This window comes from Lolium perenne, chromosome 7, assembly GCF_019359855.2.
Source record: "Lolium perenne isolate Kyuss_39 chromosome 7, Kyuss_2.0, whole genome shotgun sequence".
NCBI classification, from domain to species: domain Eukaryota; kingdom Viridiplantae; phylum Streptophyta; class Magnoliopsida; order Poales; family Poaceae; genus Lolium; species Lolium perenne.
In genome coordinates this window covers 323972441-323994169 of record NC_067250.2, presented here as the reverse complement: position 1 = coordinate 323994169, position 21729 = coordinate 323972441, and the positions used below count along the sequence as shown (strand labels likewise).

The 21729-nt window shown below is 45.3% G+C and overlaps 1 long non-coding RNA gene across 2 annotated transcripts; it reads left to right on the top strand.

The window, feature by feature from the left end:
• The first annotated feature begins 6878 nt into the window (after window positions 1-6878).
• On the top strand, window positions 6879-12158 carry LOC127314740 (uncharacterized). 2 transcript variants are annotated; one of them, XR_007859839.2, is made up of 5 exons: window positions 6879-8006; window positions 8159-8269; window positions 8350-8732; window positions 10951-11072; window positions 11444-12158. It is a non-coding gene; the product is annotated as an uncharacterized lncRNA (long non-coding RNA). The 2 variants fall into 2 exon arrangements; XR_007859840.2 differs by having other exon boundaries at window positions 10940-11072.
• Window positions 12159-21729: the final 9571 nt, after the last annotated feature.

Sequence of the window (21729 nt, the reverse complement as noted above, 5' to 3'; positions counted from 1 at the left end):
CTTGAGCGCAACAACTTACCGCGGTGATGTACGCACCTTCGACGATACAAAGGGAGACATAATTTTGCTTCTTTTAAGACCAAAACACCAAAGGGCGGCCAAGGAAATGACACGCTCTGGAGGTGGAATTCATATCCATTTTGTGTCCCGCCCAAATGAAATCCGTGAGCCCGCACAAGGAGAAATACGTGTCCTTGAGGTACCATAAGCCAAAATTTGGGGTATCAATCAAATACCAAAAGATTATTTTGACGGCCATGAGATAGCTCTCTTTAGGAGTGGCTTGGTATCGTGTGAAAACACCAACACTCAACATAATGTCCTTACGAGATGCACAAAGGTAGATTAACGAACCTATCATGGAGCGGTATAGCTTTTGGTCCACTAACTTGTCGTTGGGGTGAAGGTAGAGTTGGCACTTGAATGCCATAGAAGTTCCAATTCCATTAGCGCCCTTCATGTTGAAGCGTGATACGTCTCAAACGTATCTATAATTTTTGATGCTCCATGCTTGTTTTACACCAATTCATATATATTTTACTCATACTTTATTGCACTTTTATACATCTTCCGGCACTAACCTATTAACAAGATGCCACAGTGCCAGCTGTTTTCTGTTGTTTTGCATTTTAGAAAAGTTGTACATGAAATATGCTTGTAATTGGACGAAACAAAAGCCGAAGTCAATATTTTTCCGTAACGAAGACATAGTCCAGAGGGGAGTCGAAGGGGGCAACAGGACGGCATCACCAGCCCTAGGCGCGACCTAGCCCTGGCCCGCGCCTAGGGTTGGTGTGGGCCACCCTGGCCTCCACCGACATCGCCCCTCCGCCTATTTAATCACGATCTTGGAAAAACCCTGAATACCCGAGCCTCCGTCCATGAAAAGTTCTGTCGTGGCCGCCATTGCAGAACCCATCTCGGGAGGGTTCTGAAGCTCTTCCCGGCACCCTGCCGGAGGGGGAAATCATCGTCCGAGGCATCTACATCGCCATGCCCGCCTCCGAAGTGATGCGTGAGTAGTTCATCTCTGGACTATGGGTCCATAGCAGTAGCTAGATGGTTGTCTTCTCCAATTTGTGCCTCATGTTTATATCTTGTGAGCTGCCCTACATGATCAAGATCATCCTTATGTAATGCTACATGTTGTGTTTGCTGGGATCCAATGAATATTTTACACTATGTTGAGGTCGATTATATATTCATGTCATATGTTATTTGTGATTTTGCATGCTCTCCGTTGCTAGTAGCTACTCTGGCCAAGTAGATGCTTGTGACTCCAAGAGGGAGTATTTATACTCGATAGTGGGTTCATGCCTCTAGTAATTTGGGAGAGTGACAATAACTTCTAAGATTGTAGATGTGATGTTGCTAAGGGAGAAAACAACAATGTTTTATTCAAGGGTAATTCTATTGTTTACTTTACGCACATTGCTTAATGCGATAATATGTTGCTTGCAACTTAATACTGGAAGGGGTTCGGACGATAACTGGAAGGTGGATTATTAGTCATAGGCGCAGTTGGATTACTATCTATGTATTATGTTGTAATGCCCAAACAAATCTCATAGTAATCATCTTGTCATGTATGGTCGATATTCTGTCAATTGCCCACCTGTAATTTGTTCACCCAGCATGTTATTTATCTTTATGGAGAGACACCTCTAGTGAACTATGGATCCCTGTCCTTTCCTTTACACTGATAAATTCAACCACTGTAATCTTGCTCTGTGTACTTACTGTAAGCTCTGTTTTCTTTAATTACCGCAAACATATCCTTCTACTCGATACATTTAATCCTTTGTGTTCAGCAAAACCGGTGAGATTGACAACCTCACTTTAAGTTGGGGCAAAGTATTTTGGTTGTGTTGTGTGCAGGTTCCACGTTGTTGCTGACGCCGGTAGTGCGCCCTGCCGCTAGTCAGGTACCAACACCTTCATAAGTCACGTCTTTCTCCTGCTGGTCGATTAAACCTTGGTTCCTTACCGAGGAAAACTTACTACTGTGATCATCATACCTTCCTCTTGGGTTCTCCAACAGTGTGAAGTCTGTGTACGACAAGCACACGCCATCAAAGCGCTTGAGCATGTATTGTATGTACCCTTGGCTTGGTTGATGAAGGTGCCTTGCCGTAGTTGCTTGATCTCAAAACCAAGGAAGAACTTGACTTCATCCATCATCCTCATCTCAGATTGTCTGTCGTCAACTTGGAAAATTGCTCATTGAAAGAATTATTAGTCAACCCATAGTGATGTCGTCCACATAGAGTTGGCATATGAAGAGTTCCCCATTAACCCTCTTAGCCAAAAAGAGTGGATCGTTGCTCCCACCTCGAAGCCACGGTCTACAAGAAGCTCTTAAGTGCTCATACATGATGAGGGCATTTTTGAAGCATATTTACCCTATGTTTTTGCATGTACGTAGAGATAGGATTTTGATATTTTACAGCGCTCGCGCGCACCTTTTATGCATGTTTCCACATAATCACTAATTATGAAGGTATTTATGAACATATCAATTGGAGCTATCATATTGGGCATAAATTTGATATTTTGAAGTGATAAATGTCATTTAAATTATTTTCTATGCACCTGGGTGAAAGGGCAACGCGAGAGGCAACTCCAGAAGGTTTAACGACCACCGGTACGGGCAGGGCACCTGTACCATGTGGCACCGTATCCACCTCGTAAAATACTTTCACCACACAGAGAAGGATCTGAGATCCGACATTCAGAGCTACCAAAACTCACAGAAACCTCACCCTCCGGAAGGGATATGGAGGGGGGACATGCAGAGGGCATCATCCTTACTGCTACACGGATCGTTGGAGGCGAAGGCATCATCATCATCATCATCATCATCATCGACCCCTGCATCTCCATCACCATCAACATTCCCATCTAGTTTACCTCCTCCTTGTTGTAATTCCAATTTACATTGTGGATTTGCACTTGATTTCATCCATAGACTCGTATACCATGCATATGCATGTCATGGTGTTACTGATTTCCTCTATGTGTGAGAAGTTTACCTTATTCTTGGGGAGATGGAGAACCCTAGCAATATTACGATGTGAAATAAAGATGATCTATAATTTCAGTTCATGAGCATGTATTAGTTATCTCTCTAGATATTATGTGAAGTGCACCATGTAATATTTGCCTACAGGACTAGAGAGGAAACTATCATTAGTCATGAGGAAACCGTCGAGGCGCGGGTTGGGGTGCGAGAGCATGAGGCTGTAGTGGAGCGGGTCGTGGGAGGCGGGGATAGTGAGGGAGAAGGAGTAGTGGCCGGGGTCAAGCTTGACGAGGGGGATGTCGCGAACCAGAGGCCGCTGTATGGGGCCAAAGAGCGCGATGGCGGCGAGGGAGGTGTCACCCGTGCGGATGCATGGTAGCCGCAAAGAACAAGCAACACCATTAGGAAACCAAGTCCATGTGTCCAACCCGGAGCTCTCTCCCGATATGCTCGTCGTGGTTTCCCTCCCCACGGTGACTCCTCCGGCTTGGCACGGCAGCGATCGACGACGCCTCGCCAAGGTATCTATATGTTCTTTTCTTTTCCATATCCCAACCCCTACCAAACATATGGATCCAATTTGAGTGAAGTCCATTTTACACCCCCTAAGCTTCTCTTGAAGTTCGTTTTTTTCGATAAGGGGGATAACCCCAGCCTCCACATCAATTGATACATGCGGCCCTTTATTAACTTTATTAGGTCTCCAATATAAATTTATCACAAATCATGGATCACTCAAAGTCTCGACATGAACCAGCCATCTAAAAATGATAAAAAAAGACGCGCCGCCACAAGATCTTTATGTGAGCCGCCTATCAGTACGCCAACGGCACCGGCTGTAGAAATCCCGTGCTACCGTTGCCAAACGGCTGCACCCAATATCCATGTCCCGGCGCACATCCTCCGGCTGGAGATAAGACCACATTTGGATCCAGTGAATAACCATAGGAATAACCTGCAGAAAAGATGGTAAACTTTTTTTGTTAGACAAAATCATCGCGGACATTCCAGATTGCCCAAAGCAAAGCGCAAACTCCAACTCTAATATGGACCTTATCCTTCTTAGACACGTCATTTAACCATTTACCAAACATATTATTCACACTAATAGGTTATGTGATATTAAAAATAAATGTTGAATCGTCTCATCCTGATCACAAAAGCAACATTTAGAACACCCCTGCCAATTTCTTATTTTGAGATTGTCTTTTGTTAGAATGACCTTTTTATGAAAAAACCACAAAAATTGTGATTTTAAGTGGAACTTTAATCTTCCGAATGTATTTTTTTAACATCCCTACAGGATTATCGAGCAAATCAAGATACATCGATTTAGTCGAGAACTGACGCGGTGCCATAAGATTCGAACGAAATACACACTAGAATCATAAAGTTGCACTCCCATAAGACGAGTAACAAGGTGAACCCATCTGTCTCACCTATAGTCCGATAGCGCCCTCCTAAAACCTATGTTCAAAGGAGTAACAAGGTGAACCCATCTTGAAGTTCGTTTTACAACCCTGAAGTTTGATTTAGTTGAGAATGCCCACCTCAACTCTGAAAACTAGTCGTCATCCCATTTTACAAGTTTTTCAGGGCTTTAGCTTCGGTTTGCTTGCCATGTCATCGGTTTATTTTTGCTCTATCTGCTCTCGCGATCCAAAACAATGTTTCCCCAATTTCGACCGTTCCCGTGAGAAACCGTCGCCAGCCCTACTTTTCACCTCCTTCATCTGACCACGACCACGATGGCCATGTGAGCGAGGGGAAGGGCAGGAGGGAGACCGAGAAGAGCGGTTGAGACAGTGACCGAGAGCATGACATGAGGGAGGGGCACGAGGCACGAGAGCCCTCAGAGGGACATACAGAGTGCGGAGTGGGCTGCTGAAGGCTAACCGGCCGGCGGTGTTGTGCCTCTGTCTGTCTGGAAATGCGAGAGATATCGGATATGATAAAAGCTCCGCTTCTCGGGAGGATATTTAGCAAAAGAAAAAGAGAACAAGCTGATTAGAATCCTGAATTGGCACGGGAAGACTGAAGAGAAACCCCTGACATGGCAAAGAGAACCGGAGTTAAACTTGCGAAGGGCTCTAAATGTTTGAAAAAAAAACTTGCAAAGGGGGCATAGTGAACGATTTTTAGAGTAACGGGGTATTGTGAACCAAACCAAAGTTTAGGGTACTCCAGGACAAATTTACGCGTATATATACCTGGTTGTCGCGATTTGCTCGTAGGGTCTGATCCGAACTCGATACCATATATGAAGCTTAAACCTGCCGTGCGAAACGAATGCTGCAGGTAGATTAGAACGGTATAGGGCTAACCAATCGTCAGCCAGGACGATGGAATCGAGCAACCCCGGCCCCGGCGGCGATGGAATCGAGCAACCCCGGCGGCGATCTCAAGAGAGGCGGCGAGGCGGCGGCGGAACCCGGCCCCGACGGCTCCCTCGGGAGCTACCTACGCTGGTACGCCCCAACGGTAAGCGTCAGCGCTCCTCCCTTCTTGCACGATCGGGACGACTCGATCTACAATGTCAATCGGTTAATTAACTAGGCTCCTCTCGTCTAATCAACTTCACGTCTTCACCTCGCTTTGTTCCAACTCGCCGCAGTGCATCCTCTGGTCGGTGGGTCTGTGGTTCAACGTCAACGTCTTCATGCGCTTCGACCTGTGGTTCGCGCTGCTCTTCTTCCTAACGCACACGGTTCCACCCATTCTGCTCATCTACTTCCCGGACCTGCTAGACTTCGTGGATCGGCCGGTGGCTCCAGTGCCTTCGCGGCGGCCGGCGGTGCAAGGGGATGAAGACGAGGAGGAGTATGTCATCGTGCACGACCATGATGCTAAGGCCATGCATCAGCATAATAACTAGCTAGCTGGTCCAGGCAGAGAGCTTGTTACATGCAAGGAAAATAAAAATAGCAACTAGACATAAGAAACTAAAATGAAAGCAGTAAGCTCCAGGACAACTACCTAGGTATGGATAGATAGAGCTATAGCTAACAATTATTGATGAGCTCAGCAAAGTACACATGACCATCTCCCTTGCCTTCTTTTACCTCTCTTTTCACACTCTTTCTTGGCTTTTTCTCGTTGAGAAGTGGTCCTCTGCTGCAAGCTACTCCGTACAACTTTACCTTTACAACAACTACATTTTCAGGTTTGGGACATACGAACCTGCGTGTGTACCTGCACCGCGATATGTTGAGGCATACCATTGACCATGCCCTTAGGTAGGCTATGCGTTTTTCGAGGTTCAATTTTAGTCATTAATTCGGCCACCAACCCCTGATTATATGTCGCCTGAGTTACACCAATTAAGTTGTATTCGAATAAAGTTCATAGTGCTATTTTTTAATAACAAGTAACATGTGCTTTTGATCAAATTCATGGTCAAAGTTAAAACACACAAAATGCAAATGGGAAGGACTAATAAGGAACAAACCAATCTGAGCGATGGTAGTGCATATAGTTACTCCCTCCATCTCACCAAAAGTGTTAAAGATTTGTGTAAATTTGGATGCATGTACATACTAAATAGTAGATAGACACATCCAAAAAATTCAAATCTTTGACACTTTTAGTGAGATGGAGGGAGTATTAAATTCCATGTTAACTAGCTCGTGCATGATATTTTCTTTGAGAAATTTACATAAACACTTATATAAGCCATATGGTACCAAAGTGCATTGGAGTGAGCATATCAAAAGATAAAAAAATATGTTTGTATGCAAAATTGCTAAAATTCATCTTATTATTATTTACAACAAGTAATCCTGTTGCAAACGCTGGCTTCTCAGCCCTCTGCCGCTCGCTGAGTCGCTGTGCAGCAAAAATTTATCCAAAAAAAATGTTCTCCATTTTGTCGCGCCTCTCTCGGTCAAACCTCTCCTCACTCCTTTCTCCTCCCTTCCCCTCACGCAAAGCCGCATCGCTAGGGTTAGCGCCACCGAGCCACCGCCTCCTTCTTCATCAGCGACGGCCACCGCGCGCGACTGATGGCTGGTAGGAGAGGCGGGACCAGATCCCAGCCATCGGAGCCAGAGAGATGGAGAGTGCCGACCATGTTCCCGACAGGCCTGAGGAGGAGCAGCGCCAGCCAAGCCCGATGGCGACGGTGGAGGCCTGGAGTTGTGCCGTTTTCTAGGGCGCTTGGACCTCGCCGAGGGAGACGAGGATGGGGGAGCAGGGTGGACCAGGAGAAGATGGAAGAGAGAGCATGGGGTGGAGGGGATTTGGCCCTCAAAATCCCTGCCTACACTCAGCCCTGGGCCCCTGGCAGTAGTCTCCCCCTCGGCCCCGATGTGTGTTCCCTGGCTTCGAATCTGGTGCCATGTGCGGCTGTGCGTGCCAGCTCGATGGTGGACGGCGGCACCAGGAGGAGCACGGCGGAGCTCGCCTCCGCCGGTGGTGGGGCGACGTGAGATCGAGGCGCCGGACAGGGCTTCTAGGAGAAGACGGCTGGAATCGGCAGCACATGGTGACCATGACTAGCGTGAGATATCGAGCTTCTAGGGCTCGCTGTGGCTGGTTAGCTCCGTCGATGGGAGATTGCAGCACTGGAGGCGGCCATCAAGTTCCAGATCAGTATGTATGCAGTTTCATCCTGACCGACAACGAGTTGCAGCGTTCTTCTCTCGCCCGTCCCACCACTGTTGTCTTTTGTCGACCCTCCTCTTCAATGCGCAAGTGATCCACTACCCTTTGTCAGCGCCCAGGTGCCCACTGCCGTCCTTGAGCAGCTACCGCGGCGCACCTCGCCACACAGTATTGCGCAATACGCCGCTAGCCCTCAACTTGCACACTCTTATGGGCGACACCGGGCGAATTAGATGGGCGCTAAAGCAGGGGTCAAGTGGATATATAGCAGAGTTGGAGTCAGCAGCACAGGCTGCAGGCTGCGCCGTCAGCACAAGATGACACATCAAGAAAGTGCAAGCATGCTCGCCATGGGGACAACAGCCAGCAGCTGGATCATTAGGTTATTTTTCTGACTTCTTTGACTTAATATTTTCCTTCTTTTGGCGATTTATATCATGTTCATGACCGCTGTTTCTCATGCCATGTTTCATTACAAATGTATAATTAGAAGCATATACAATAAAGTACACAATTTCAATTTTAATGTTGTAGGACACTTCAGTTCGAGATATTGATGAGCAATCCAGGTGTCAAGAGTCTACGTTATATTGATGATCAAACAAGTGCCAAGAGTCTTCCTTATGTAATTTTTTAGTTTTTTTGGTAGGTATACTTACTGAATTCAGAAAAAACAGCATGTATTATTGTTTAATCTGCATCCATTCGTGTCTTAAAAATTTTAGGCTTTAAATGTTCGCCCTGGCTCACCTCAAATCTTACTCCGCCACCGGTCCAACGCCAATCTTCCTACCACTGCTCCACCATCGGTAGAGGTGCGGTGGTTGAGGAGCAGCAGCTGAGGCGCAGACACTCGGATGGGAGGAGCCGAAAGTTTGTCCTCTGTGTCGCGGATACCGACGTCGAGCGCTCCACCAACAAGTCCGATGAGATGGTCCTCGGCGACTTCTCCTGGCTCAGCTTTTACTTCCTTCTCCTGATTCGTTCCTGGTTTTACGGTTGGCTGTTGAGGATGCCCATAGAAGTCTGAGGAGGTGCTTTCTTGCACGAGTGTTCTTGCGGATGCGAACGCACATGAGTGTGCTTATTGTTTCGCCGTTGAGAGAAGGTAGAACTATCTCTTCTTCTTATTTTTCCTCCGTTTGATGTTCAATTATGGAAGCGCTAGATCTTTTGTTTAGGTATGTACTTTTATTTGTTTGTTCTTTGCCTTTTAATTAGATACACTTGATTCAGCGGTATTGTTCGAACTAATTATGTTAGATGTCAAAAACATGAACTCCAAGTCAATCCATTGTCTGTAAGGAGCTCAGAGTAAACTGATGTTGGCAGAGGGACTACAGATCTGCTATCACCCTGGTTCGACATCCAAAATGAACCAGCAATCTGATGGACTAAAAATTACGTTCAATGTACTTTCAGTTATTTGTCTCACAGGCTTAAAAAGTTATATCAGCTTCAAAGCAATGGTAGTTTCAGTTTAAGAAATAATAAGACATCTTGGTTAGGTTCATACATTGACACATCAGCCTAGATCATATTTGCAATGTGGAGTTGAGTGTTTGGTTCTATTGGGGTATTGAATAATGAGTAGAATATGCTACCTACGAATCTGTGTGCTCATCTTAGTACATTTTAGGTCCGAACATTGGCTGGGGCTCAATCCGCTGTACAAACAACATACTGAGACTAATTGATTCTGGTGCAATTTATTGAACTGCTTTTGCGCCAACGATGTATCTTTCCCCCTCTCTGGACTTGCATGTTTGCCTGATAGTCAAATACGACGTCTGTTTTTATTGGCTCTTATTAACACGGGAGATGCCAACTTAAATTTCTCCTAAATTATTCGCTTGATTCTTCTGTGTAACATGTTTGGGATTTTGTGATGTGTCTATTGAAAAAATAATATGATTTATGCTACCATGACCACTGGTGAATTAGCAAGCTAAACCTGGTGAACAGTTGATGGTTTTATTATTAGTAGAGTAATGAACTGACCTTGCTGCCTGTAATATTCGCTAAACGAATAGTAGATCTTTTGACAAAGTTTAATGAAACCTAACCTGAGAATATTAAAGAAACTGCAAGTAGGATGAAGCTTACTCCTGTATACAATGGGGAGTGGGCAACTGCTTCAGTTGCAGGAGTACAACATGAGTTTAGGTACTTCTAGATCCACTTATTGCTCAATCAGACACAACAGAGTACAAATACAATATATATCATATGATCACTACATCTTTTCTACTCTCATCGTGGTTACTGTCCCTAGGTATTTCTCGGAGAGTTTGAGCCAAATGTTAGTGAAGTTGACCTTAGGCAAACATTCTCCCTGTATGGCGAAATTTTCTTCTATGAAGATTCCAATTGGGAAACAATGTGGCTTCTTATAGTTTCCTTAGGTATCAAGGATTGGCCCATACATTTGATGCCTGTCACTTCTTCCCCACAAAGGTTTTTTGTTTGGTAAAAATTTCCCATCACAATATTGAGACATTCTTATCAGCATTTTTTCCGTTTATCATGCTTACACGAGTTTTGTGTTTTTCAGAAATTTGCATGTGATTATTTTACGTCTTTGCTAATTGAATTGGTCTGAATTAACTTCAAAACATGTAGGGGAATGAAGTTGTTTAGGGTTAATTCCCAATATTTCTTTCTTTCTGTAGATTAGTTGGCAAACCCTACAAACATAATATAAGTCTGTATGATTTGTGAAGGGTGGCATCATTTTTGATCGACAAGGAGTGAAAGATGGAAGCCTCCTGAGGTGTTTTTGTGCCCTTCGGCGTTTGCGAGCTGAGAGAGCAAAAGCAACGGCCAAAACCTACCAGCTTCTTTACAATTTGCTTGCAAGTTTAAAAACTATTTTTTTGCGGTATATGACCTTGGTTGCAATCTGTTATTTTCTGAAAGGGCTTGTCTTTATCATTTTTGGTTGTAAAGTTGCAAGTTAACAAATTCGCGCAAAAGCGGTAAGCGGGGCGAATGTGTAATAAGCTGAAATCGGTACCTAATTGCAGTGGAACTGTTTTTTTATTTGATTCGACACAAATTATGAAGCATTACATACTATCTCTAGAAGGAAAGAAAATCTGAACTTTTAGGACACATTGTTTTTTCCAAGATGATGTCATTACTGACAGAACATTAGTTCCTTATGCTGTGGTCTATGAACCCCGCCCGATCCTAATGAACCTGTTAACAACAGGGGACTTATAATTTGGATGGACCTTATGACAGAGGACCGATGATCATTTACCACATATTATCTACTCTAAAATGTGGCAATAAATTTGATTGTCTGAAAAGTGGTTGTGCAGGATATCATATCAAGGGTCATCGTGATCTCGCAGAACTTCTGAGCCAGCCTGCATTCTTTCAGCTCTTGGGCTTTTAAGGAAGCTTTTCTACTCTAGCACCTGGTGTCGTTTTAAACAACAAGGTATGACCTTAATTCCTCAATATTAAATAAATGTTTGCTATAGTTTTCGCATCAGAAATAACAGGTAGAATGAAATTCTGAAGATAGAAATATGGGTGTAAGACCGTAAGTTATTATTTTGAACAAGTAAACATTCTGGTGTTGAATTACCTGAAGTAACATTGTGGGGTTGTTTCAGTTTTTGTCTACTAAATATTGCTTATGCTGAGAATAAAAACCCATGTCTAAAATAAATCCTGGAGTTTTTTTGTATGAATTAAATCCTAGAAGATATGATAATTTGTTCTTGAAAATGCCTTGCGATTATGAATAGTAGACCCATATCTGTGAAAACAGTTGCAAATTGTTGAGAATTTCTCTTTTGGAAGCAGGTGCAATAATGGCTGTGGTGGCTTGCTTGATCTCGGCATGGTTGCTGAAGCCGTACAACTACGTTCTGCCTCCAGATCTGACAACTCCAATTTGGTAGCAGGATATAACCACATTCTTGGTGGGGCGGTGAGCTACACATGGCCATTCAATCATTTTACTTTATAATTATAATTATCCATGCATTGATGTTATTCTGATTCCACGATGAGCCGACCAAACAGATTAATTTCTCAGCAACAGGTTCTTTGAAGTAATGGATGCATAGACAATCATTATTTGAAGTTCTTATCCTAATGTCTTGGATGAATGAACTTGTGTTGCTCACGACCTGAAGTCTCTACGTGAAGTACTTACAATCATGTATTGATGATATTTTGGTCCTAAGTATTTCTCCTAATCCCTTGGACTGAATGCACCATCTTTTTAATGTTTACAGATGACTTTGCCTGTCTTTTTTTTTGACTTATCAGAAGATATTGTTATTTGTGTTTGGCACATCCTAGCTTATAGAAGAAGAGAACAATGCTGGGTGAAGTGCAATTATGCAAGTTACGTTTTGAATCATGGAAGCACTATGAATGGCTGAAACTTATTTTTTTTGTATCAATGAACATGGTTGGTTATATTGTAGTATATAATTTTTAGGTGTCCGAATTAAATCATGACAATGAAGATGTTTTTTCATCCTTTTGTCAACTATGTTTGTTGTAACTTGATCTTTGATCTCTAGGGACTTGTGAAGTTGTGAGTTTGTACATCAGCAATAGACTATTGGCTATTGGCTATAGTATCTAGATTTATGAAATATTCATTGTCCTTCTTAGGGTTGAAAATGAAAGGTAAACTTTTCGTTCGATTCCGAAGAAAAAGGAAATGGAAGACCAAATACGAAAAAGTAAGAGGCATTTTGCGGAAAAGAAACGGAAATGACAAAATTATAAATGGAAACGGAAAAGAAAATGAGGGAGCCTTTTCCGACGGCAGAAGAAACGGCAGAGGAAATTCCGGAAAAATAAATATAGAAAGTTTCCGGAAATATAACCCAGAGAGGCCCGTGTATTTAGTAGGCCTATATTTACACATGAAACCGGACTTAGCCACGTATCAAGTCCACTAATTACTCTAACCCAAATCACTCTGTATAATTGCCTGTGCATGTAGTTGTGTGCAGCCAGACAGCCGCGCCGAAAGTCCTATCTTCGACGACTCATCTACCGTGCGATGACTCCACGAGACCCAGCCGATCGAGTGTTACTTTATGTTGAATTACCGCTTGTCGAAGTTAAGTGATATATCTTGTCTTATTGTTTATTTTTTTATGTGTCTCTTTCGGTCTATGAATCGAGATAGTATGCCACATTGTGTTGGGGCAAATATTCGTTTTCGTAACGTATCCGCTAAGTATCCGCTCTGTATTCATATCCGATGATTTCCGTTTCCATATTCGTTTCCGGGGATTTCGATTCCATTTTCTATTCCGACGGGATAGAGGGTAACAAAAACGATAAAGCATGTTTCCGTCCGTTTCGGTTTCATTTTCAACCCTAGTCCTTCTGCGCTTTTGCTATAAAATAGATTATAATTCGCCAAAGGATACATGAATGGTAGGCTCCTGACGTGCATGGATCTCTATTAAGGCTGGTGCCAACGCAGGCGTGAGTGAGGGCGGTAGCGGCGGCGTCGGGGCGAGAGAGAGGCTGGAGTGGGGCGAGAGGCTAGCGCCAGGCGACGGCGCGGGCGCCCGGCGGTAGCGCCCGCTCCCGCCCGGCTAACGCCTGCGTTGGGGGCGAGAGCGGGGCGAGAGGGAGGCGATAGCGGCACTAGTGGGGGCGGTAGGGAGGCGGTAGGGAGGCGGTAGGGAGACGGTAGGGAGGAGAGAGAAGTGAGAGCTGGCACTATAGCCCCTGGCACCGCGGGGTGAGAGTGAGGTGAGAGTAGGGTGATAGTGAGGATAAAAACTGACGTGGCGGGTGAGAGTGGGGTGATGCATTGGCACCAGCCTAAGTAGACGAGTCATTCCCTCATCCTGCCCAGGTACGCAACAGCCTGAAGATTCCACCGGGCAAATCCAATGTGCTGCAACCGATATACTCACCATGCTTACCAGGCTGCACCATGCAAGCGAAGCTTTGCCAGGACGTGATGCAGGCGGCGCGGCGAAGTGCGCGTGTTCACCTAGTTTGATGATATTTCACTACCAATTACAAATCATGCATGCACAGTCAACTTATTACTGAAATCATTGCAACTTATAAGAAACATTTGACCAGAAAGACTAAGAATAACAAAAATGGTTCAATTTATACCCTATAAGTAACAATATATATGGTTACATGATCATACAAACAAATATAATAAAGGAACTGCTAAGTTTCAGCTAGCTGAGACGTAGCTTATGTCTCAGTCACCTGCTCCATCATTGGATTTTGTTTCTGCTTAAAGATTCGTATTTGCTGTTGTTTATACTTTGTTTAGATCCGCATTATGTAATTTGATTGAGACATAAGTTATGTTAGAGTCGACTGAGACTTAGACACACCCATATAATAACATATTTGTGAAACCAAATGTTTCGGAGATCTTCTACCAAGATATCAAGGATATGAAAAGATACAAAAACACATTCCCACCCATACACGCATAATACACATATATACTCTGTGTTTATGCAACACTTACCAATTAATTCATGGAGCTAGGCACACGGTTTTTCATCGTTTATTATTGCTTTAATTAAAGGGTTTCAGTTTGCAAATGTTGTTAAGGGGCAATGTCTCGAGAAAGAGAAAGCTAACATATCTTTTGTTACCATTTAAAATTTGTATAAATAAATATAAAACATACTCATTAAGATCAATATGATAAAATAGGTTATGACGAAATATAAAATTATAGTTCAAGCTTAGCTATAGCGGTCGATAATACGAGAATTCAACTGCAAATGAAGATAAATATGTTAGTTCATAAAAGAATCAAATTTTGCTTGTAAGATGCAACGCTGTAAACCTTTGGATGGTCAATCTCCACATACCAAAACACGGTCATAGCCATTACTATGAGGGCAATATTACCACCATAGTAGTCCCTTGTACTATCTCACTTTATAACAAAGAAAACATCAACAAGGTAGAATATATGATGATGTAAGCTGCAAACCAGACAAATGATGTCTCCAACCAACCCAAATGTCTCTCAATTGCGTGCGATTCCTACCATATTGACTAACACCAAGAAATAATATACAACACGAACTAGGAACCAATCCGGCCCTCTCCGTTGAGAGTCAGACCGACATTAACCAAGTTTATGACTCAAGGACTCGACATATTTGATCGCCTTGAAACAAGCACATGAGATTAGTAACATATATTTTATTTATTTTCCAACCTAATGAGCTACAAACTTCTGGGAGAAGGACTCATGATATCCAATTGTAAGCTTTTATATCTAACTTAACAAATTTGTTTTGACCAAATAGCAACTTCACATTGCAAATTAATAGATGGCATCATCCACAAATTAAATAACTCTTTATATCTTACTAGCTTGCAACAAAAATAAACTAGCTTCTCTTGTGCTAAATAACTAAATAAGGATCTAACAAGCGCTTTCGATAACAACTTATGAGTTGAATAGTTAAATGCTTGTTTCCCTTGAATAGTAGTTGAATAAGTTGTTTCTCGAATTGTGTTTGAGTTATAGTTTTGTTATTTTTTTTGGTAAGACAAGATATCATTGAAAGTGTTCCTATTTTTGAAAAAAATGCTAATAAATGGATTAGCTGGCTATAACTCAGCTATAGCCTTAGCCTCTAAAAATATTGCGGCTCAATGAAATAGCCATATGTAGATGACGGAAATTATATCTTACAGAATTCAGTTGAAACTATTCCCGCAATAATGGGATGCAAATGCGATTTGGATGCATGCTGCATGTCATTTGGGATTCTCGTGCACCAGTTCCCTGAACAGAGACTACTAGGAAACAGGCTATCGCTGGCGCACCAAAAAAGCTTACCGCCGGCGCACTAGAGCCCGCCGGTAGGAACAGGCCGGTGATAGCAGCATACCACCGGCGCACTACACAGCTTCGCCGGCAGTAGCTGAGATATCCCTGGCGAACATGTCCACTGCGCCGGCGGTAGTTCTGTTTAGGATTAAAAAAAAAGCAGTCCCGGCAGGGACCAGTAGTCTATGTTAATTGTATTCATTACACCAGTGTTACAACTTTACATCTAGGCCCCTAAAAAACAACACGAAAAGCAATCGGGTGCAAAATGTTGGCTTCCTGCCGGCCAGCCAGTGCGCCGTCGGACTCCTCGGCTGTGGCGGCGGCAGACTTTTGATGAGCAGGGGGTGGCGGCGCCGTCGGAGCGGAGCAGCAGGTCATGGATCCCGCCACGCTGGTCGGTGGAGAGGGGCGCCGCATACGTGGTCGTCGCGCCCCGGCCCCGGTGATGGAGGCGACGGCCGTTGGGGAGAGGAGGGAGGCAGGCGGCCGTCGGGGAGAGGAGGGAGGCGGCGGCCGTCGAGGAGGGGAGCGAGGGTCGGAGCTGTCGGGGAGGGGAGGGAGGCCCTGGCCGTCGGGGAGGGGAGGGAGGGTCGGGGATGGAGGCGCCAGCCGTCGGGAGGGGAGGGGAGGGAGGCGCCGGCCGTCATGGAGAAGATGGAGGCGGCGGCCATCGGGGAGAGGAGGGAGGCGGCGGCCGTCGGCGGCCGTCGGCGGCGTGGGTGTGGCGTGCGCGTGTGTGGCCGTCGGGGAGAGGATCAGAGGAGGGAAGGGGATCTCGCTGGCCTGGCGAGGGAAGGGGAGGAGATCTCGAGGAGATGGCAGTGCGCGTGTGAAAGGACACGGATGTCGCCTAGAGGGGGGGGGGGGGGTGAATAGGCGATTTAAAACTTTTACGAGATGGGCTTAACAAATGCGGAATAAAACTAGCGTTTACTTTGTCAAGCCCAAAGCCTATATACTATGGTTCACCTATGTGCACCAACAACTTATGCTAAGCAATACAAGCAAGCATGTGATAGCAAGATATATAACTTCAAGCACGATGGCTATCACAAGGTAAAGTGCATAAGTAAAGAGCTCGGGTATAGAGATAACCGAGGCACGCGGGAGACGATGATTTATCCCGGAGTTCACACTCTTGCGAGTGCTAATCTCCGGTGGAGAGGTGCGGTTGCTTAGTGCTCCCGAACGCCACAAGAGGCTCACCTTGAGGTGTGGTTGCTCGATGCACACCAACGCCACAAAGGCCTCACCTCAAGATGCGGTACTCACACCACACACCGAACGCCACGAAGGCGCCTCACCTAAATCTCCGGTGACCCTCGCCACAAAGGCCTAGGTCACGGTTCCACTAAGGGATTTCCTTCGAGGCGGAAACCGGGCCTTACACAAAGATTGGGGCACACATCCACAACTTAATTGGAGGCTCCCAACAAACCGCCACAAAGGCCTATAATCCGTCTAGGGTTCCAAGAACCCAAGAGTAACAACCTTCTTGCTTTCACCACCACGAATCACCGTGGAGAACTCAAACCGATGCACCAAATGCAATGGCAAGAACACCACAAAGATGCTCAAGTTCTTCTCTCTCAAATTCCAACAAAGCTACAAAAGCTATTGGGGGAATAAGAGAGGAAGAACAAAGAGGAGAACACAAAATTCTCCAAGATCTAGATCCCAAAGATTCACTCACAAAGAGGTGATTTGGTTTGGTCAAAGTGTGGATCTAGATCCCCTCAAACTTTCTCTCAAGTAGATGCAAGAAACATTGGTTGGGGAGAAAGATCTCAAGCTCAAGTATGAACAACAATGGTGGAGCAAAGCTTGAGAAGAGAGGAGGAAGAAGAAGAAGCAAGAGTTAGTAAAACAAGAGAGAGAGGGAGCTTAAAAAGGAGGCCCCAAATTTTCTGCCCGTTGGAGGCAGCTGCAGGCCGGGAGGGGGAGGCCGGAGGTACCGGCCAGGTTGGGCCGGTACTACCGGCCAAGGTCGAGCACGCAGGCCCGTAGAGGAGCGGCCACGTGGCCAGCAGAGGGCCGGGCCGAAGGGGGAGGCCGGAGCCTCCGGCCGGGGTACCGGCCGTGGTACCGCCGGGGCTCCAACCCCCCTGGCCACCATACTGAGCCGCGGGCGCATAACCGGTACCTTGGGCGGTACCGAGCCCGGAGGCTCCGGCCATGGTGAGGCCGGTGGTACCGCCCGTGCCTCCGGCGGCAGCCCCTCCTCCCCTTTTTCCTTTCTTTTACTTTTCTTTCTTTTAAACCCAAAAATGGAAATGCAAATATCTTGAGATTGGAGAATCCAAACGAGATGAAACCAATTTTGTTGGAAAGAGGGCGACAAGAGCTACCCAACAAAAATCAGTGGGGGGTGATTTTCTATGGTTTTTAGAGGTGCAATACCTCAACATGAGAAACCGAGAAAATCACCAAACTCGAAAACGCAACAAGTGATCTATGCAAAATCCGTTTTCGGTGAACTAGAGCTTGTCATGAGAATAAGCACAAGCTCTAAAACATCACATGGATAAGATCTAAATAACAACCAAGAAAGATGATGCAAGGATGCAAAGGTTTGAGCTCTCTCCGAACGATACGATCGAGTTACTCACTCGAGAGCCCTCTTGATAGTACGGCAACTAAACTATAAACCGGTCTCCAACTACACCATGAGACCGGTGAGAAAGAAACCCTATCAAGAGCAAACCTTAACCTTGCGCATTCCACTTGATCTCGATGATGACGATCTTGACCGCAACAAGATGGAACGCCTTCCTTGCTTGTGCTTGCTTGACGAAGTCTTGTGGATTGCTCCCCCATAATCCACCATGGGAGAGCTTCTTCTTCGGCGCATCTTCACATATCCATGAACACCATATGGATGGCAAGAGTTAATCAAAGGATCTCTTCGAGATGGCTCATCTTGAACTAGCACTCCAATTTCTCCATGGCAAGCTTCAAGCTTATGAATTCTTCGAGTTGGCTCATCTTGAACTTGCACTTCATTCTTCATCTTCAAGACATACTTGACACTTGATATACTTCATCAATTTCTTCTTATTGCAACCTTGAAGCCAACATATGGTTCAAGAATTGTCTATGGACAACTCCTACAAATATAACTCAAAGCAAACATTAGTCCATAGGGATTGTCATTAATTACCAAAACCACACATGGGGGCTCCATGCACTTTCAGCGTGTGTGGATGGGGTTGGTTGGTGGGTGGGGTGGTGTTGCGTGTGTGTGTGGCGTGGCGTGTGTTTGTGACTTTGTGTGTTTGAAAGCTGGTGAAAAGACAAAAGAAAAAGTGAAAAGCACCCCCGGCGCATCTTGTTAGCACCGGCGGACCGACAAATGCTGCGCCGGCGGTATGTGCGGTTATCAGTTCAAACCCAATTGAATCTTACTCCTGGCGCACATTTTTTTTGGGTGCGCCGGCGCTATTCTATTATCACCGGCGCACCAAGTAATTGGTGCGTCGGCGGTAAATAGCGCTGGCGTACCATTTGTTTCGTGCGCCGGCAGTAACCATTACAGCTATAGGCCTTTTCCTTGTAGTGAGACTCTTTCCATCCAACCAAAGACCTTCTTTATATAACCAAGAAATTGCGGAGTCACCACAGACTATAACACGAAACCCTCGATTGTTTTCCCTGCCGTCGTCTTAGATCTGCGCGCACGCGATCTACAACGGCCAGCACCACCCAAGCATGGCGTCCGAAGTAATTGAGGAACAGGAGAAGGCCAAGAAGATGACGATCTTCGTCACCGTCCCTAGGCCCCGGTGCCGCTATACCCACGACGCCCTAAAGGTCGCCGCCATGGAGGTATCTCGCGATGACACGGTCGCGAGCGTCAAGGCAACCCTCCACGCCATGGAGGGGATCCATCCTAGACGGCAGCGCCTCGTGTTCGCCTGCTCGGCCCTACCGGACGACGACGGCACGACGCTGGCCGACCACGGCGTCGTCGACTCCGCAACGATCCAGCTCGTGGAGACGAAGATGGAGGTGGTTGTGCGCTGCTGCTGGACCGGCACCCCCATCCTCTTATCTGGCGTCGAGAGCTGCGACACCGTCGAGAGCTTCCGCCTCAGGCTGCAGGAGCGGGAGGAAATCAGGCTCCGCCCAAAGCGGCAGAAGATCACATACGGATACGGCAGCGTTCAGCTAGAGGACGGCCACACGCTCGCCGATTACGGCGTCCGAGACGGCACGACGGTTACGCTTGTCCCGCGCCCTGTTGGTATGCGCCATAGGGTGGTCGAGCTGGATATCGAGGCTACTGACACTGTTGGCAGGGTTAAGGAAATGGTGGAAGAGGAGGAGGGGGTCCCGGTGGCCTGCCAGAACAACGTCTACTACTGCGGCGAAGAGCTAGACGACGGCCACGCGATGGCCCCTCACGGTCACGCGCTGGACTGGGTAAATATTGTGTGCCGGCGACAGGAGAAAAAAGATGCCACCAAAACATGCTACAAAGGAGATCCGACGGTCGTCAAGACGAAGAGACGCGCCAACGTCGAGGTCAGTGGTCTGGGGAAAAAGACCAAGACATTGGCGGAGACCCTCCCCACGGTGCAGCGAAGCCGCTTAAGGTTAAGCGCCATTCTGAGCGGCCCGGAGCTAGAGGCGATATGCCCTTCTTCTTGTGACACGGACCCCGCCGGTTAGATCATATTTGAGGCTTGCTAAATCATTCGTCTCGATTCTCTTAATCAGTTGCCGGCACTGCAAGAATACATATAGTTAGCTATATAAAAGTTTAAATCTTGCCCTTTTCAGGTTTTACATTTTTGTTGGAACTAAGCTAGGTTGAAATTTCCGTTTTGACTAGTACAAATGACCGTGTGTTGCCACGGGGCTCAAAGTATTTTTAGTTGCCACAATATACAAAAGTAATGCACGTGACGATATCCGATCTGATTTTCCTGATCTCTTCAGCTCATATCATCTCATGTTGACGTTGTCTTGGGATTGTTCGCTGTCCAAAACCAAGTTCTTCACTGTCCAAAACAAAGTTCTTCGCCTGGCTGCTCGTCGAGTCGTAGGTGCATACCTACTTGTACAAAATGTTAATATCAGGCCACATGTTTTGAATCACATATAACGGGCAAAATAATATGCAATTGAATTAGATAATAAACCATTGCTAAAATATCCGGATGTCAGTTAAGCATTCCAATGAAAATGCTTTCAAATAACGCAATATCCTATCAGACGAAGAAAAGGTGGAAAATTAGAGTCTTCAGAAAAAGAAATACCCCTGAACTTTATACAATTGTATTTTTAGATATTACAATGAATGATAATTTTACCTGCTTATCTTAATTCTCAAACTATAAAAATTGTACATAGTAAATAGTTGATGTACATCATCGAAGATGCATGCATGGCTGACTAATTGTCATAGTTCAGCTGCTCGTGAAAATTGTAGCTAATGAAGCTCGTCAAAATGTGGGTTTCACGAAGCTATTACTGCAAGGTCTTCCTAGGTGGTCATTCTTCGGTGAAGTCGGAGTAGCTCGTGGAGGAGTGATGACGATGATGCTAGTCGGCAAACTGAACGACGTTTCAATGGTTTGTGTTATTAGCCATGGTGGTTGTATGTGCCGCTGGAAAGATTGGTTACACAAATGAAGCATTTTTTGTTACACAAATGAAATCTGAAAACACACAAACTAGGCTGGATGTATTTTTTTTTTTTAGAAACTGGACTACCACATTGTGAGCAGCATAGTGCTTTCTCAGCAAGGCAAATCATATCCAGACTACACAAGTTGACATGCCATAAGTTTCATTTCAATTCTCGGGTACAGTTGAACGATTTGGACCGTGGCTATCCAGAGGGATTCGGTTCCCTGTTCTTGCCTCCTCTTGTCTGTCCTTGTTATCTTGTCTCCTCATTACTTCCTTTTAATTCTTTCTGACGTATCTAATCAATCTGTGGTTGTCTGCACAAATTATTAATACCAGTGAATGATGTATTCATACCAGGCATACAATGAAAATGAATTTGACAAATGTCATTATGCACAACCATGATTAATAATTTGCTCTCAGGATGATTGTCGTAGACGTAAAGGTTTCATATACAGGCACGCCAGACATTGAAGATTACAAAAGATTCCAGAAATAAATGTGTAAACATCGAGCTAGCTAAGCCAGACTTTCCCTATTGTGAAGTCATCGCTGTGGTTGGTCCTGCGGCACCAGTCTTGCATATCTTCTATTCGAAGCTCATCAGAATAAGAGCTGCTAGTCTTACCACGCCAAG